The sequence below is a fragment of the Daucus carota genome, chromosome 9, assembly GCF_001625215.2.
Source record: "Daucus carota subsp. sativus chromosome 9, DH1 v3.0, whole genome shotgun sequence".
NCBI lineage: Eukaryota > Viridiplantae > Streptophyta > Magnoliopsida > Apiales > Apiaceae > Daucus > Daucus carota.
Genome location: NC_030389.2, coordinates 15,727,555 through 15,740,065, shown reverse-complemented (window position 1 = coordinate 15,740,065; position 12,511 = coordinate 15,727,555). Strand labels below are relative to the sequence as shown.

Sequence of the window (12,511 nt, the reverse complement as noted above, 5' to 3'; positions counted from 1 at the left end):
ATAGCATCATCTCTTTCAAGTCCTAATTGCATAAACAGTTTAGGGCATGTAGGATCTACCTGAAAGCTTCCAGCAGGAGGAGGTGAAGATGATCCAGTAGTAGCCATGAAAGCAACATTCCCTAGCTGCTCCTCTTCATCACTATCTGTATCATCCCAGCTTTTGCCTTCTGCCAGATAAGATTTGCTTTTGAAACTTTGACTTCCAGAAGTACCATGATGCTTTCTAACCAGTGCATCATACTTCTGCTTCAGCTCATCATACGAATCTTTTCTTTTTCCTTGAACCTTGGGTTGTTTGCATTCAGTTGCAAAGTGTCCAGGTTCACCACAATTGAAGCATTTGAACTTGCTTCTGTCCACCATCCCAGTCTTGTATCCTCCTTTGCTTGTAGAAGATGAATAGCCTCCCTTCTGAAACTTACTAACAGTAGGTTTGTATTTATAGGAAGGATTCTTCCGGAATCTCATGTTTCCAAACTTCTTGGCAAACAGTGATAGAGATTGATCTTCTAACTGTTCAAGCTCTTCCATTGTATAGAACTCTTCATCACCACTGGAAGAAGCAGTTTGACCAACCTCAGGTACAACAAATTCCTGAGTGGTTTTAGAAGGAACAACAACATCCTTCTTCTTTTCTTCCAGTACAGGTGACTCAACAACTAGAGCTCTCGAATGGTTCTGTGTTTTACCCCAGCCATATCTCTGTTTACTCTGAACTTGCTCCAGTTCATAAGTTTTCAAAACTCCGTAGAGTCTTTCCAGAGAAATCTCATTCAGATCTCTGCTTTCCCTGATGGCAGTGATTCTGTGTTCCAGATGTTCAGGAAGGGTTAAGAGAAACTTCATGTTGACCTCTTTCTTGTCGTAGAATTTCCCATTCAGATTTAAATTATTTATCAAATTATTAAGTCTGATAAATACTTCTGAAATCCCTTCACCGGGATGGGAACCAAACTGTTCATACTGAGCCATCAGTATCTCTTTCTTGTTTTCCCTAACTTCCTCTGAGCCTTCATTGATAATCTCTAATGTATCCCAGATTTGCTTGGCGTTCTTACAATTTACGACAGCATTGTACATCACTGGATTTAGAGATTCAACCAAGATTAGTTGAAGAGCATCATCTAAGTTCATCTGTTCACTCTCTTCATCTGTGTACTCAGAAAGTTCTTTCGGAATGACCTGATGAGGTATCAACACACCATCCTCTTCGTGTGCTAATATGACCTTCATCGGAGTAGTAACACCTTTGTCTAAAATCCCAATGTATTTTCTGTTCGCTGTTCGAAGGAATAGGAACATGTGCCTTTTCCATAGGCCAAAGTGTTCCTGGCTGAACGGTGGGATTTTAATGCTACTGATCTTTTGCGTACTCATTTTTTAGGAATTTAAAGTGAATAGTGTTTGGAGAGATTTAGATTTTTGAAAGAAAAATATTTTTAATCAAAATTAATTTTTGGAATAAAATTAATTCGAATAAAAAATATTTGGACGTTACAGAGTGTGTATGGGATCTGATACGGAAAAATGGTATCAACCGCTCTGATGCCAATTGTTAGGTCCAGATATGATTGTAGAAGGGGGGGGGTTGAATACAATCAGTACCAAATCGTCGCGGAAGTGAATCTGATTGAATATGATTTGTTAATCAGATTATAATTAATTAATATAACAATGTTTGAAGTCGTTATATAATTAAAATGGTTCAGTTTTAATGTCCACTAAAGTTCGTAGAATAAATTCGACAGGGTATATTCTAGATTTAGTGATTAAAACAACCGGGTTATCAAAGCACAGAAAACTGTGGATATAACGATCAAGCAAGTTACAAACAACTTGAAAGCTTTACAAATGCTTTGAATACAAAGTGAAATGAACACTAAAAATGAAGGATGCAATGCCATATTTATAGGCAAAGCATTTGTACTTGTAAGACAATTGAAAGACAAGACAAATGTAAGTAGCAAAGACAAAGTGGAAGGGGCAAGACAATTTTAGATTGCCTTGCAAGCACAAGACACAGCAAAAAGACAATTTTAGAACTAGCAAGACAATTTAGAGCTCGGTCAGACAATTATATTGTCTTGGCAGTGTTGTTCTCTCGGCCAGACAATCCAATTGTCTTGGCAATGCACCTTCGGTCAGACAATCAAAGATTGTCTTGAAAGACTCAGGAATTGTCTTGCAGGCATTCCCTCGGTCAGACAATCTATTGTCTTGCAGGCAATGCAACTTCGGTCAGACAATTACCATTCGGTCAGACAATCACGGATTGTCTTGCTGATCATCATTCGGTAAGACAATCAACAAATGTCTTGCACGCCACCTGATTTCTTCGGTAAGACAATGACTGGTTGTCTTGGCAGTTGATTCAGGAACATTTCGGTAAGACAATTCTATTGAGATTGTCTTGCCGAATTTTAATAAGACAAAACAGATTGTCTTGATGCCAAAGTGTAGGTGATTGAAATGTAATTTGTAGATTATATTTAAATAGAAAATTATCCACTTAATTAATTTAATCATATAAATTCATAAATTAAATTAATTCGAAAGTGAATTAATTTAACAAATAAATTACATAATTAATTTAATTATTTGAGAAGTGAAATAATAATCTATTAAATATTAAATCACCCCTTCTTCAGTAGAATAGCTTCCCGTCTTCTTTAAACATTAATAACTCCGTCTTGATCAGTCGAACGAACGAACCACCAACTCTGCTTGACTTCAAATATTCAATTTGAATAACTGATACACAGATGCACTGTCTGGTTCATCTGTATCTAGTTAAATCAAATATTCTTTGTCAAATAAACATTTAAGAATTTGATTTGTTCGTCGAGTCTTCGTAAGTACTTCTTCATTAAATGGAATCTTCTGATAAAATAAAGTATAGAAACTTTATATCTTCGGAACTCCTGGACGTGCCACAAAAGATTATTTGTGCACTGAGGCTTGAACATATTAATGAACTTCTTTCAGTGGTGTGCAGCAGCATCCTGGAATTTATCTGACATATAATTCCCATAAATCATTTGACGTTCTTCGTACGGATTCCGTTGACTTGCTATTTACTGAGCTTTCTTATCTGAGTTGAGTTGTACCTCTTTAAATACAAATAGGCTGAACATATGCCTTTCACCTGTATAGCTAAATGACCAAGGAAAGTAAGATTTAGGAGAGATAAGAAAAGGATAAACTACAAGAAAGACTCTTCTGGATCAATGAATGACATAGATGGAAGCAAAGTTGATTGGTAAAAAATAAAGTGTTTCAACTGTGAGAAGACATGACACTTTGCAAAAGATTGCACAAAGCCTAAAGCAGATGGAGGCAAAGGTAAGGTACTTTTCACTTCAACCAAAGATTCGATGGAATCATCTTCTGAGTCTGAAGAAGAAGAAGTGAACTATGCACTAGTGGCAAGCTTTGAGGAAACTCAATCCAGAAATGACTCCTCTACTGATAAGGTACAAGAACCAATTTACAACTTTGATATTGATGATACTTATAGACTAAAATCTTTCTTGAAATCGTCATTGCATGTTAGCTTTAAAACACAAACACTATAAAATACAAGACTAAGAAGTGAGATTGAAGAATGCAAAAAGAGAAATGACTTCTTAGAAGGAGAACTAGTAGTGATGAACGAAGTGAAAAATGACTACAAGATTGTTAAAAACTCAGAATCTATGTTTAGACTCAAATATGAACAAATGGAAAAAGAATTAGCCATTGAGAAAAAAAGTATTAAAAACTGGGTTAGCACATGAAAGAGACTATATGAAACTGTATCCACTAGATCAGGATTAGAAAGTCTACGATATAAGTTTGAAGATGACAAAAATGAGAATAAAAAGAAATATCTAAAAGGCATTTTTGTGAAAGCAAGTACTGATAAATCTGTTGGGATATCAAAGATTGTTTCTACTAACTCTGCTTGTGATGAAAAAGCTATTTCTCATAAGAAAAGAAAAATGAGAAGGTTTTCATAAAGAAAACAGACAAAGGCAATAGTGATGTCAAAAGGACAATTGCTGATACTCAAAAGAAGGTAACAGGTAAAAATATTGGATTGATGACAAAAGGTCAATTCAAAAAGAAGCTAGGTGAAGTTACAGGTAAACCTGAACCTAGAACAACTCCTAAAGGAATAGGAATGGAAAGTAAGGAATTTGCAAAGCAAATAACTATGAGTATATTCCTTTTGCACCTAGGAAGAGATGTTATAATTGTGATAGTTGTAATCATCTTGCTATTGATTGCAGGAAAAACAAGAAGAAGCCAAAGGCTATACATAAGTCTGATGTAGCTAGTAAAACAATGAAAATTAAACAGGAAAATCCATGTATTCATTGTGGGAGTTATTGGCATTCTCTTAATACTTGTTTTGATTATCATGATATTTATGAGAATTATTATGATCCACTTCCCAAGTTTTACAAACGTGCAGGAGCTAATAAAACTTTTGATAAGAAACACGCCTCATGTTCTACTCATTCGAATAAATCAGTTACTGATGAAACTGATGTCATAAGACGTGTGATACAAAGAAAGTTTATGTGGTTAAGAATAGTAAACATGTTAAGAGGATCCAACAAGTGTGGATTCTTAAATCTTCTGAATAATCTTTACTGTTGACTGCAGGGAACTAGAAGCAGAATTTTCATTCTGAATAATGGATGCTCAAGGATTAATGATATCGTTATAACCCTGTTGTCAAAGCTAGATAAAATTCAAGCCAAGGACGCACTGAAATCTGTAGAAAACTAAGTATTTGGGCTGATCCTATGCTTGAAAAGGTTGGAGAAGAAGAGGCTGTGAAAGAGAAAAATGAAGTGATAATTCAGGATCTGATGATTCTCTATCTACTATCGGAGCATCAAGATACCGATGAAAACTTATTACTGATGAGACTACTGATAAGGGTAAAATTGACGGATCTTCTAAAGAAGCCATCAATGCAAAAGCTGAGGGGGAGGAAATTACTTTAAAATTTTCTTAAATTTTGAGAGTATATTTTATCAAATATTTCGGCTACGGATGGAGAAGATTTGATTTACAAAAGGATGGTAATAATATTTCTTTCGGTACTTATTTATATAAACGAATTTGATTTGTTTTATAAAACTGATAGTTATATTTGTGTTATCTTTTAATATTGGAAATAGTAATTTTTATTTAAGAGTCAATACTTATCTTCTAAAGAGTCGTGGTTATTTATTAATATTGCAGTTATTAGAACACGATTTTGAAAGGCATATGTTCAGCCTATTTGTATTTAAAGAGGTACAACTCAACTCAGATGAGAAAGCTCAGTAAATAGCAGGTCAACGGAATCCGTACGAAGAACGTCAAATGATTTATGGGAATTATATATCAGATAAATTCCAGGATGCTGCTGCACACCACTGAAAGAAGTTCATTAATATGTTCAAGCCTCAGTGCACAATTAATCTTTTGTGGCACGTCCAGGATTTCAGAAGATATAAAGTTTCTATACTTTATTTTATCAGAAGATTCCATTTAATGAAGAAGTACTTACAAGACGAAGACTCGACGAACAAATCAAATTCTTAAATGTTTATTTGACAAAGAATATTTGATTTAACTAGATACAGATGAACCAGACAGTACATCTGTGTATCAGTTATTCAAATTGAATATTTGAAGTCAAGCAGAGTTGGTGGTTCGTTCGTTCGACTGATCAAGACGGAGTTTTTAATGTTTAAAGAAGACGGGAAGCAATTCTACTGATGAATGGGTGATTAAATATTTAATAGATTATTATTTCACTTCTCAAATAATTAAATTAATTATTTAATTTATTTGTTAAATTAATTCACTCTCGAATTAATTTAATTTATGAATTTATATGATTAAATTAATTAAGTGGATAATTTTCTATTTAAATATAATCTACAATTAACATTCAATCATCCACTCAAGCTCAGCAAGACAATCTGAGATTGTCTTACCGAATTTTCCAACTGCCAAGACAAAACAGATTGTCTGACCAAAGCTTTGCCTGCAAGACAATGGCTGAAGCTTACAAGACAATTCTTAATTGTCTGACCGAATGGTACTCAGCAAGACAATTCTGGATTGTCTGCCCGAGTATGCACAGCCAAGACAATCTTGATTGTCTGACCGAGGCAATGCCTGCCAGACAATTCCTGAGTCTTTCAAGACAATCTTTGATTGTCTGACCGAAGAAGCACTGCCAAGACAATTGGATTGTCTGGCCGAAAGAACAATCCTGCCAAGGCAATATAATTGTCTTACCGAAGTTCTGGATTGTCTTGCTAGCGTTAAAATTGTCTTTCTGCTGTGTCTTGTGCTTGCAAGGCAATCTGAAATTGTCTTGCCCTTGCTACTTTGTCTTTGCTACTCACAATTGTCTTGTCTTTCAATTGTCTTACAAGTACAAATGCTTTGCCTATAAATATGGCTTAGTATTCTTCATTTCAAGTGTTCATCACTTTGTAAATCAAAGCATTTGTAAAGCTTTCAAGTTGTTCGTAACTTGCTTGATCTTTATATCCACAGTTTTCTGTGCTTTGATAACCCGGTTGTTTTAATCACTAAATCTAGAATATACCCTGTCAAATTTATTCTACGAACTTTAGTGGACATTAAAACTGAACCATTTTAATTATATAACGACTTCAAACATTGTTATATTAATTAATTATAATCTGATTAACAAATCATATTCAATCAGATTCACTTCCGCGACGATTTGGTACTGATTGTATTCAACCCCCCCCCCTTCTACAATCATATCTGGACCTAACAATTGGTATCAGAGCGAGGTTGATACCATTTTCCGTATCAGATCCTATACACACTCTGTAACGTCCAAATATTTTTTATTCGAATTAATTTTATTCCAAAAATTAATTTTGATTTAAAATATTTTTCTTTCAAAAATCCAAATCTCATCCAAACACTATTCACTTCAAATCCTTAAACATGAGTACACAAAAGATCAGTAGCATTAAAATCCCACCGTTCAGCAAGGAACACTTTGGCCTATGGAAGAGGCACATGTTCCTATTCCTCCGCACTGCGAACAGAAAATACATCGGGATTTTGGACAAAGGTGTTACTACTCCGATGAATGTCATATTAGCACACGAAGAGGATGGTGTGTTAATACCTCATCAGATCATTCCGAAAGAACTTTCTGAGTACACAGATGAAGAGAGTGAACAGATGAATTTAGATGATGCTCTTCAACTAATTTTGGTTGAATCTCTAGATCCAGTGATGTACAATGCTGTTGTAAATTGTACGAACGCCAAGCAAATCTGGGATACATTAGAGATTATCAATGAAGGCTCAGAGGAAGTTAGGGAAAACAAGAAAGAGATACTGATGGCTCAGTATGAACAGTTTGGTTCCCATCCCGGTGAAGGGATTTCAGAAGTATTTATCAGACTTAATAATTTGATAAATAATTTAAATCTGAATGGGAAATTCTACGACAAGAAAGAGGTCAACATGAAGTTTCTCTTAACCCTTCCTGAACATCTGGAACACAGAATCACTGCCATCAGGGAAAGCAGAGATCTGAATGAGATTTCTCTGGAAAGACTCTACGGAGTTTTGAAAACTTATGAACTGGAGCAAGTTCAGAGTAAACAGAGATATGGCTGGGGTAAAACACAGAACCATTCGAGAGCTCTAGTTGTTGAGTCACCTGTACTGGAAGAAAAGAAGAAGGATGTTGTTGTTCCTTCTAAGACTACTCAGGAATTTGTTGTACCTGAGATGGGTCAGACTGCTTCTTCCAGTGGTGACGAAGAGTTCTATACAATGGAAGAGCTTGAACAGTTAGAAGATCAATCTCTATCCCTGTTTGCCAAGAAGTTTGGAAACATGAGATTCCGGAAGAACCCTTCCTATAAATACAAACCTACTGTTAGTAAGTTTCAGAAGGGAGGCTATTCATCTTCAACAAGCAAAGGAGGTTACAAGACTGGGATGGTGGACAGAAGTAAATTTAAATGTTTCAACTGTGGTGAACCTGGACACTTTGCAACTGAGTGCAAGCAGCCCAAGGTTCAAGGAAAGAGAAAGGATTCGTATGATGAGCTGAAGCAGAAGTATGATGCCTTAGTAAGAAAGCATCATGGTACTTCTGGAAGTCAAAGCTTCAAGAGCAAATCATATCTAGCAGAAGGGAAAAGCTGGGATGATACAGATAGTGATGAAGAAGAGCAGATTGGGAATGTTGCTCTCATGGCTAATGCTGGATCATCTTCACCTCCTCCTGCTGGAAGCTTTCAGGTAGATCCTACATGCCCTAAACTGTTTATGAAATTAGGACTTGAAAGAGATGATGCTATTAAAAAGATGAAAGCTGCTAATCTTAAAATTGATACTTTAGTCTTAGAAATTCATGCTTATAAGATGAATGAGATGAAAGTATTAAAACCTAAAATAGAACAATTGACTATGGATTTAGGATTACAATGTGCTAAAGTCAAAGTTCTAGAGAAAGGTGAGATTGCTTTAAGACTTCAGCTAGACGAAGAGAAAGTGAAATGTAAAGCCTTTAAGGATGCCTCCTTGATAGTCAAAGAACTTAATGATAAACAAGAGATCAAGAGAACTGTTAGAATAGGCTTTGACTATAACAAATCTGTAGGTAAGGCTAGTAACATTACTCCTTTTAAGAAGAGTGCTGAGGAGAGAGGAATTCCTTTTGTTTTGAAAGATTCCCTTAAACCTTTGTTTAAAACCTCAGAAGCTGAACCTCTTTTAGAGACTCCTGTTGTCATTAGATATGAACTAAAACAGGAAGACCTTAAAATGAAAGAGAGTAATGAGATGAGAGATGAGATTCTGACAAACCTGAAACCAATCAAAGTGAAAGGCAATGTTAGGTTGCCTAAAGCTGGTTTAGGTGTCAACTCTGAAAGAAGTAAGTTCAACAAACCTAATAACTTTGTGAATAGTAAGAACAGAAACAATAGATGCCATTCTACTGAGAATTTTAAAACTGTTAACAATAGTAGAGTAGAATCTGTTGATGTTCCTGTTATTATGACTGATACTCCTGTTGTTCCTGCGTTTGATGCATGTCATAAATCTTGTAGTGTTGATAATTGTATGATTTGTGCTTTCAATTTGATGTCTGCTTATTTTAAAAATTTGCATGCTAAAAATGAAAACACATCGCCTAGACAACACACAAACAACAAGCATGCTAGATCAAAGACTGCTAGTCCTACTCGTGTTAGGAAGGAGACTTATGTTCCAAAGCCTAAAACTAAGGTTTACAAGGCTGTTGTTAAGGAAGTAAGTTCAGTCAAGTCTGAACCAAGTATCAGTCCAAGAGGCTCTGTTTTTACACCTGATAGAAATCAGTTCTTTAAGTTTGCTGGACCCAATCAAGTGTGGGTCCCAAGGAATGCTTAATCAAGTTGTCTTTTGCAGGGTGCCAGTGGAATTGTTCGTGTTACCTGGGTGCTTGACAGTGGAGCGTCAATGCACATGACTGGCAATAAATCCCTGCTAGAAGACATAAGAGAAGGAGCTGGCCCTACAGTCAGTTTTGCTGATAATAGCAAAGGTCGTACTGTGGGATATGGCAAGTACAAAATTGGAAGGATCATCATAGAAGATATTGCAATAGTTGAAGGACTTCAACATAATCTCCTGAGTGTCAGTCAATTCTGTGACAAAGGTTATTATGTTCATTTTGAAAAGGAGATATGTATCATTAAACATATCAAGGATAAGCGTCCTTCACTATGTGGCATAAGGAAAGGCAATATATTCGTAGCTGATTTGTCTTCAGGACCAGGAAACGAAGTTCACTGTTTCTACGCCAAAGCGTCTGCTGAAGAAAGTTGGTTATGGCATAAGAAGCTCTCACACCTCAACTTCAAAACCATGAACTCTCTAGTCAAGAGAGATCTAGTGAGAGGGTTGCCTTCCCTGGAATTCTCAACTGATGATCTTTGTGAAGCTTGTCAGAAAGGAAAAGCGAAGAGAGCATCTCACAAAGGCAAAACCATCAATACCATTACAGATCCACTTCATTTGTTGCATATGGATTTGTTTGGCCCTGTGAATGTTGCATCTATTGATGGTGGAAGATATGCCTTGGTTATTGTGGATGACTTCTCAAAATTTACTTGGGTTTACTTCCTGGCTTCTAAGGATGAAACTCCCCTGACAGTAATTGATCATATCAAGTTGGTTGAGTTGGAAAAAGGTGTTCCTGTAAAAGCTGTAAGATCAGACAATGGAACTGAGTTCAAAAATCAAACTCTAATCAACTTTTACTCTGAAAAGGGAATTAGAAGGCAGTATTCAGCACCAAGGACTCCTCAGCAGAATGGAGTCGTCGAAAGAAAGAATCGTACACTGATCGAAGCTGCAAGGACTATGATTGCTGAAGCAAAGCTTCCTCTGTACTTTTGGGCTGAAGCTGTGTCTACTGCCTGCTATACCCAGAATAGAACTTTGATCAACAAGGATCATATGAAAACTCCATTTCATCTGTATAACAACAAGAAACCTTATGTCAAACATCTTCATGTCTTTGGAGCCAAGTGTTATGTTCTCAAGGATGGTGAAGAGAACTTGAACAAGTTTGAGCCAAAGGCATCTGAAGCAATTTTTGTTGGTTATACAAATAATGCTTATAGAGTTTTTGTAATTGATACTCTGTCAGTGAAAGTTAGTGTCAATGTTACATTTGATGACACTAAACTCCCAAGTTTACAATCTGCTGATCCATCTGAATCTCTGAAGTTTGACAACTATCCAGACTCTGATTCAGATGATGATATACCACCTGAGGTTGCAACAGGAGATGACAACAACAATGATAATGATCCAGGCAATGGTGGAGGAAATGGCAATAATGCTGGAGATTCCACTGATGCTAGTGGTGGATCATCAAGTCATCCTGGCAACAACTCAGGGGGAGCTGGTGGATCAACTAGTCATACACATCAGCCTAATGATGATACTGCTGAATCATCAAGGACACAACTTCCAAGGGAAATAATTTGGAGCAGAGATCATCCTTTTGATCTGATTATTGGTGATCCTGATGTTGGTGTAAGAACTAGAAGTGCTACGACAAATGAATGCCTATTCTCTGGGTTTCTATCTCAACTAGAACCAAAGAAAATAGAAGAAGCACTTGCTGATCCTGATTGGGTTCTTGCCATGTAAGAAGAACTCAATCAATTTGAGAGACAAGAAGTCTGGGCCCTGGTTCCAAGACCAAAAGGAAAATCTACCATTGGAGCTAGATGGGTCTTCCGTAACAAGTTAGATGGTGATGGCATTGTTGTAAGAAACAAAGCCAGACTGGTTGCAAAAGGTTATTCACAAGAAGAAGGAATTGATTACGATGAAACCTATGCTCCAGTTGCTCGTCTTGAAGCCATCAGAATATTTCTTGCATTTGCTGCACACTCCAACTTCAAGGTATATCAAATGGATGTGAAAAGTGCATTTCTGAATGGAAAGCTAGAAGAAGAAGTATATCTGGAACAGCCCCTTGGCTTTGAAAATCCAGAGTTTGCTGATTTTGTATACTTCCTATTCAAAGCTGTCTATGGACTCAAGCAGTCACCAAGGACATGGTATGACACTCTCTCTGAGTTTTTAATTGAAAACAAGTTTACTAGAGGTGTCATAGACAAAACTCTCTTTTACAAGTTGCATGATAAGGATATGATATTTGTATAAATATATGTTGATGATATTATATTTGGTTCTACTAACGATAACTTGTGCAAGAGATTTGCTAAGTTGATGCAGAGTAACTATGAGATGAGTATGATGGGTGAGCTGTCCTACTTCCTTGGTCTTCAGGTAAGCCAAAAAGAAGATGGAATATTCATTTGCCAATCCAAGTATGTTAGAGATCTTCTTCGAAAGTTCAATCTAGAAGATTCTTCACCGGCAAAGACACCCATGGCCACTGCCACAAAGCTTGACCAGGATAAATCTGGTAAGAAAGTTGATATCACAAGCTATCGAGGTATGATTGGCTCTCTACTTTATCTTACTGCAAGTAGACCAGATATCATGTTTGCAACATGTTTATGTGCTAGGTTCCAAGCTGATCCTAAAGAATCACATCTTATAGCCGTCAAAAGAATCTTTAGATATCTTAAGGGTACACCTGGTTTAGGTATTTGGTACCCTAAGAATACTGGTTTTGACTTAACCGGCTATACAGATTCTGATTATGCAGGATGCAGGATTGATAGGAAGAGTACGTCTGGAAGCTGTCAATTTCTAGGACGTCGGTTGGTTTCCTGGTATAGCAAGAAGCAGCACTCAGTGTCTACCTCTACTGCTGAAGCTGAGTATATAGCTGCTGGTAGCTGCTGTGCTCAGATTTTGTGGATCAAGAACCAACTGAATGATTATGGTGTTGTAGTAAACAAAATTCCCATATTTTGTGATAATACAAGTGCCATAGCCATTTCCAACAATCCGGTTCAACATTCAAGAACCAAGCA

At 36.5% G+C, this 12,511-nt stretch overlaps 1 protein-coding gene across 2 annotated transcripts in view; it reads left to right on the top strand.

The window, feature by feature from the left end:
• The window catches only part of LOC108192710 (probable plastid-lipid-associated protein 11, chloroplastic), a 38,363-nt gene that overhangs the window by 15,416 nt on the left and 10,436 nt on the right, over nt 1–12,511 (top strand). Inside the window, exon 4 of one of the 2 annotated variants that reach the window (XM_017372942.2) lies at nt 4,653–5,112. The exons of the other annotated variant lie outside the window; for it this stretch is intronic. The gene's annotated coding sequence lies outside the window, so the exon portion shown is untranslated. Of the gene's footprint in view, nt 1–4,652; nt 5,113–12,511 lie in introns of those variants that run through there. 2 annotated transcript variants of the gene reach the window in all.